Below are 8,084 nucleotides of genomic sequence, written 5' to 3'. Positions count from 1 at the left end.
GACGAGGACGTCGACGAGGACGGGAACGAGGACGGGAACGAGGACGAGGGTCGACAACGACGACGACGAACAAGGACGACGACGAGGACGACGACGACGAGGTCGACGAGGACGACGAGGGCGACGACGAGGAAGACGACGAGGACGACGAGGGCGACGAGGGCGACGACGAGGAAGACGAGGAGGACGACGACAAGGAACAACGACGAGGACGAGGAACGACGACGAGGACGACGAGGACGACGAGGGCAACGAGGGCGACGACGAAGAAGACGACGAGGACGACGACAAGGAACGACGAGGACGACGAGGACGACGACGAGGACGACGACGAGGACGACGAGGACGATGACGAGGACGACGAGGGCGACGAGGGCGACGACGAGGAAGACGACGAGGACGATGACGAGGACGACGAGGGCGACGAGGGCGACGACGAGGAAGACGACGACGACGACGACGAGGACGACGAGGACGACGACTACGACGACGAGGACGACGACGAGGACGACGAGGGCGACGAGGGCGACGAGGGCGACGACGAGGAAGACGAGGAGGACGACGACAAGGAACAACGACGAGAACGAGGAACGACGACGAGGACGACGAGGACGACGAGGACGACGAGGACGACGAGGTCGACGAGGACGACGAGGGCGACGACGAGGAAGACGACGAGGACGGCGACAAGGAACGACGACGAGGACGAGGAACGGCGACGAGGACGACGAGGGCGACGAGGGCGACGACGAGGAAGACGACGAGGACGATGACGAGGACGACGAGGGCGACGAGGGCGACGACGAGGAAGACGACGACGACGACGACGAGGACGACGAGGACGACGACTACGACGACGAGGACGACGACGAGGACGACGAGGGCGACGAGGGCGACGACGAGGAAGACGAGGAGGACGACGACAAGGAACAACGACGAGGACGAGGAACGACGACGAGGACGACGAGGACGACGAGGGCAACGAGGGCGACGACGAAGAAGACGACGAGGACGACGAGGACGACGACGAGGAAAACGACGAGGACGACGAGGACGACGAGGACGACGACGAGGACGACGAGGACGACAAGGGCGACTAGGACGACGAGGGCGACGAGGGCGACGACGAGGAAGACCACGAGGACGACGACAAGGACGAGGAACGACGACGAGGACGAGGAACGACGTCGAGGACGAGGAACGACGTCGAGGACGAGGAACGACGTCGAGGACGAGGAACGACGTCGAGGACGAGGAACGACGTCGAGGACGAGGAACGACGTCGAGGACGAGGAACGACGTCGAGGACGAGGAACGACGTCGAGGACGAGGAACGACGTCGAGGACGAGGAACGACGTCGAGGACGAGGAACGACGTCGAGGACGAGGAACGACGTCGAGGACGAGGAACGACGTCGAGGACGAGGAACGACGTCGAGGACGAGGAACGACGTCGAGGACGAGGAACGACGTCGAGGACGAGGAACGACGTCGAGGACGAGGAACGACGTCGAGGACGAGGAACGACGTCGAGGACGAGGAACGACGTCGAGGACGAGGAACGACGTCGAGGACGAGGAACGACGTCGAGGACGAGGAACGACGTCGAGGACGAGGAACGACGTCGAGGACGAGGAACGACGTCGAGGACGAGGAACGACGTCGAGGACGAGGAACGACGTCGAGGACGAGGATCGACGACGACGAGGACGACGAGGGCGACGAGGGCGACGACGAGGAAGACGACGAGGACGATGACGAGGACGACGAGGACGACGAGGACGACGAGGACGACGAGGGCGACGAGGACGACGAGGACGACGAGGTCGACGAGGACGACGAGGGCGTCGACGAGGAAGACGACGAGGACGACGAAAAGGAACGATGACGAGGACGAGGAACGACGACGAGGACGACGAGGGCGACGAGGGCGACGACGAGGAAGACGACGAGGACGATGACGAGGACGACGAGGGCGACGAGGGCGACGACGAGGAAGACGACGACGACGACGACGAGGACGACGAGGACGACGAGGACGACGAGGACGACGAGGACGACGAGGACGACGAGGACGACGAGGGCGACGAGGGCGACGACGAGGAAGACGACGACGACGACGACGAGGACGACGAGGACGACGACTACGACGACGAGGACGACGAGGGCGACGAGGGCGACGACGAGGACGACGAGGACGACGAGGACGACGACGAGGACGACGAGGACGACAAGGGCGACGAGGACGACGAGGGCGACGACGAGGAAGACCACGAGGACGACGACAAGGAACGACGACAAGGACGAGGAACGACGACGAGGACGAGGAACGACGACGAGGACGAGGAACGACGACGAGGACGACAAGGGCGACGAGGACGACGAGGGCGACGAGGGCGACGACGAGGAAGACCACGAGGATGATGACAAGGAACGACGACAAGGACGAGGAACGACGACGAGGACGAGGAACGACGACGAGGACGAGGAACGACGACGAGGACGACGAGGGCGACGAGGACGACGAGGACGACGAGGACGACGAGGGCGACGAGGGCGACGACGAGGAAGACGACGAGGACGACAAGGGCGACGAGGACGACGAGGGCGACGAGGGCGACGACGAGGAAGACCACGAGGACGACGACAAGGACGAGGAACGACGACGAGGACGAGGAACGACGTCGAGGACGAGGAACGACGTCGAGGACGAGGAACGACGTCGAGGACGAGGAACGACGTCGAGGACGAGGAACGACGTCGAGGACGAGGAACGACGTCGAGGACGAGGAACGACGTCGAGGACGAGGAACGACGTCGAGGACGAGGAACGACGTCGAGGACGAGGAACGACGTCGAGGACGAGGAACGACGTCGAGGACGAGGAACGACGTCGAGGACGAGGAACGACGTCGAGGACGAGGAACGACGTCGAGGACGAGGAACGACGTCGAGGACGAGGAACGACGTCGAGGACGAGGAACGACGTCGAGGACGAGGAACGACGTCGAGGACGAGGAACGACGTCGAGGACGAGGAACGACGTCGAGGACGAGGAACGACGTCGAGGACGAGGAACGACGTCGAGGACGAGGAACGACGTCGAGGACGAGGAACGACGTCGAGGACGAGGAACGACGTCGAGGACGAGGAACGACGTCGAGGACGAGGAACGACGTCGAGGACGAGGAACGACGTCGAGGACGAGGAACGACGTCGAGGACGAGGATCGACGACGACGAGGAACGACGACGAGGACGACGAGGGCGACGAGGGCGACGACGAGGAAGACGACGACGACGACGACGAGGACGACGAGGACGACGACTACGACGACGAGGACGACGACGAGGACGACGAGGGCGACGAGGGCGACGACGAGGAAGACGACGACGACGACGACGAGGACGACGAGGACGACGACTACGACGACGAGGACGACGAGGGCGACGAGGGCGACGACGAGGACGACGAGGACGACGAGGACGACGACGAGGACGACGAGGACGACAAGGGCGACGAGGACGACGAGGGCGACGAGGGCGACGACGAGGAAGACCACGAGGACGACGACAAGGAACGACGACAAGGACGAGGAACGACGACGAGGACGAGGAACGACGACGAGGACGAGGAACGACGACGAGGACGACAAGGGCGACGAGGACGACGAGGGCGACGAGGGCGACGACGAGGAAGACCACGAGGATGACGACAAGGAACGACGACAAGGACGAGGAACGACGACGAGGACGAGGAACGACGACGAGGACGAGGAACGACGACGAGGACGACGAGGGCGACGAGGACGACGAGGACGACGAGGACGACGAGGGCGACGAGGGCGACGACGAGGAAGACGACGAGGACGATGACGAGGACGACGAGGACGACGAGGACGACGAGGACGACGAGGACGACGAGGACGACGAGGACGACGAGGACGACGAGGACGACGAGGACGACGAGGACGACGAGGACGACGAGGACGACGAGGACGACGAGGGCGACGAGGGCGACGACGAGGAGGACGACGACAAGGACGACGAGGACGACGAGGACGACGACGAGGACGACGAGGACGACGAGGACGACGAGGACGACAAGGGCGACGAGGACGACGAGGAAGACCACGAGGACGACGACGAGGAAGACCACGAGGACGACGACAAGGAACGACGACGAGGACGAGGAACGACGACGAGGACGAGGAACGACGACGAGGACGAGGAACGACGACGAGGACGACGAGGGCGACGAGGACGACGAGGACGACGACGAGGACGACGAGGACGACAAGGGCGACGAGGACGACGAGGGCGACGAGGGCGACGACGAGGAAGTCCACGAGGACGACGACAAGGAACGACGACGAGGACGAGGAACGACGACGAGGGCGACGAGGACGACGAGGACGACGAGGGCGACGACGAGGAAGACGACGAGGACGACGACAAGGACGACGAGGACGACGAGGACGACGACTACGACGACGAGGACGACGAGGGCGACGAGGGCGACGACGAGGAAGACGAGGAGGACGACGACAAGGAACAACGACGAGGACGAGGAACGACGACGAGGACGACGACAAGGAACGACGACGAGCACGAGGAACGACGACGACGACGACGAGGACAACGAGGGCAACGAGGACGATGAGGACGACGAGGACGATGAGGACGACGAGGACGATGAGGACGACGACGAGGACGACGAAGACGACGAGGACGAGGACGACGAGGACGATGAGGACGAGGATCGACGGCGACGACGAAGAACGACGTCGCGGACGTGACGAGGACGGGAACGAGGACGGGAACGAGGACGAGGGTCGACAACGACGACGACGACGAGGACGACGACGACGACGAGGAGGACGACGAGGAGGTCGACGAGGACGAGGACGAGGACGAGGACGAGGACGACGACGACGAGGACGACGAGGACGACGAGGACGACGAGGACGACGAGGACGATGAGGACGGCGACGAGGATGACGAAGACGACGAGGACGAGGAACGACGAGGACGAGGAACGACGACGAGGACGAGGAACGACGACGAGGACGAGGAACGACGACGAGGACGAGGAACGACGACGAGGACGAGGAACGACGACGACGAGGACGAGGAACGACGTCGAGGACGAGGAACGACGTCGAGGACGAGGAACGACGTCGAGGACGAGGAACGACGTCGAGGACGAGGAACGACGTCGAGGACGAGGAACGACGTCGAGGACGAGGAACGACGTCGAGGACGAGGAACGACGTCGAGGACGAGGAACGACGTCGAGGACGAGGAACGACGTCGAGGACGAGGAACGACGTCGAGGACGAGGAACGACGTCGAGGACGAGGAACGACGTCGAGGACGAGGAACGACGTCGAGGACGAGGAACGACGTCGAGGACGAGGAACGACGTCGAGGACGAGGAACGACGTCGAGGACGAGGAACGACGTCGAGGACGAGGAACGACGTCGAGGACGAGGAACGACGTCGAGGACGAGGAACGACGTCGAGGACGAGGAACGACGTCGAGGACGAGGAACGACGTCGAGGACGAGGAACGACGTCGAGGACGAGGAACGACGTCGAGGACGAGGAACGACGTCGAGGACGAGGAACGACGTCGAGGACGAGGAACGACGTCGAGGACGAGGAACGACGTCGAGGACGAGGAACGACGTCGAGGACGAGGAACGACGTCGAGGACGAGGAACGACGTCGAGGACGAGGAACGACGTCGAGGACGAGGAACGACGTCGAGGACGAGGAACGACGTCGAGGACGAGGAACGACGTCGAGGACGAGGAACGACGTCGAGGACGAGGAACGACGTCGAGGACGAGGAACGACGTCGAGGACGAGGAACGACGTCGAGGACGAGGATCGACGACGACGAGGAACGACGACGAGGACGACGAGGGCGACGAGGGCGACGACGAGGAAGACGACGACGACGACGACGAGGACGACGAGGACGGCGACTACGACGACGAGGACGACGACGAGGACGACGAGGGCGACGAGGGCGACGACGAGGAAGACGACGACGACGACGACGAGGACGACGAGGACGACGACTACGACGACGAGGACGACGAGGGCGACGAGGGCGACGACGAGGACGACGAGGACGACGAGGACGACGACGAGGACGACGAGGACGACAAGGGCGACGAGGACGACGAGGGCGACGAGGGCGACGACGAGGAAGACCACGAGGACGACGACAAGGAACGACGACAAGGACGAGGAACGACGACGAGGACGAGGAACGACGACGAGGACGAGGAACGACGACGAGGACGACAAGGGCGACGAGGACGACGAGGGCGACGAGGGCGACGACGAGGAAGACCACGAGGATGACGACAAGGAACGACGACAAGGACGAGGAACGACGACGAGGACGAGGAACGACGACGAGGACGAGGAACGACGACGAGGACGACGAGGGCGACGAGGACGACGAGGACGACGAGGACGACGAGGGCGACGAGGGCGACGACGAGGAAGACGACGAGGACGATGACGAGGACGACGAGGACGACGAGGACGACGAGGACGACGAGGACGACGAGGACGACGAGGACGACGAGGGCGACGAGGGCGACGACGAGGAAGACGACGAGGACGACGACAAGGACGACGAGGACGACGAGGACGACGACGAGGACGACGAGGACGACGAGGACGACGAGGACGACAAGGGCGACGAGGACGACGAGGAAGACCACGAGGACGACGACGAGGAAGACCACGAGGACGACGACAAGGAACGACGACGAGGACGAGGAACGACGACGAGGACGAGGAACGACGACGAGGACGAGGAACGACGACGAGGACGAGGAACGACGACGAGGACGACGAGGGCGACGAGGACGACGAGGACGACGACGAGGACGACGAGGACGACAAGGGCGACGAGGACGACGAGGGCGACGAGGGCGACGACGAGGAAGTCCACGAGGACGACGACAAGGAACGACGACGAGGACGAGGAACGACGACGAGGGCGACGAGGACGACGAGGACGACGAGGGCGACGACGAGGAAGACGACGAGGACGACGACAAGGACGACGAGGACGACGAGGACGACGACTACGACGACGAGGACGACGAGGGCGACGAGGGCGACGACGAGGAAGACGAGGAGGACGACGACAAGGAACAACGACGAGGACGAGGAACGACGACGAGGACGACGACAAGGAACGACGACGAGCACGAGGAACGACGACGACGACGACGAGGACAACGAGGGCAACGAGGACGATGAGGACGACGAGGACGATGAGGACGACGAGGACGATGAGGACGACGACGAGGACGACGAAGACGACGAGGACGAGGACGACGAGGACGATGAGGACGAGGATCGACGGCGACGACGAAGAACGACGTCGCGGACGTGACGAGGACGGGAACGAGGACGGGAACGAGGACGAGGGTCGACAACGACGACGACGACGAGGACGACGACGACGACGAGGAGGACGACGAGGAGGTCGACGAGGACGAGGACGAGGACGAGGACGAGGACGACGACGACGAGGACGACGAGGACGACGAGGACGACGAGGACGACGAGGACGACGAGGACGACGAGGACGATGAGGACGGCGACGAGGATGACGAAGACGACGAGGACGAGGAACGACGACGAGGACGAGGAACGACGACGAGGACGAGGAACGACGACGAGGACGAGGAACGACGACGACGAGGACGAGGAACGACGACGAGGACGAGGAACGACGACGAGGACGAGGTGACGACGACGAGGACGAGGAACGACGACGAGGACGAGGTGAGGACGACGAGGACGAGGAACTATCCGTGTTACGTTTCCTTCCAAGGATAACGTTACAGTCATCCTTAATAATAAGAGGGATTACTCGGGACCTGTTTGGATCTACTAGGACCGAACTTTTAAGCAACGCCAACACCTGCGGAATCTTCAAGAAAAGCTGTAGCAACTAAAGGAATCTGGAGTAGTGGATAAGGCGATCAGATACATTCGAGGGGTGCCTAAAATAGTGACTTGTGATCCAAGACCAACGCGAAAAA

The sequence above is a fragment of the Andrena cerasifolii genome, unplaced genomic scaffold, assembly GCF_050908995.1.
Source record: "Andrena cerasifolii isolate SP2316 unplaced genomic scaffold, iyAndCera1_principal scaffold0019, whole genome shotgun sequence".
In the NCBI taxonomy this organism is placed as follows: Eukaryota; Metazoa; Arthropoda; class Insecta; order Hymenoptera; family Andrenidae; genus Andrena; species Andrena cerasifolii.
The sequence above is the reverse complement of the archived record's forward strand: the minus strand, read 5'-3'. Positions refer to the sequence as shown.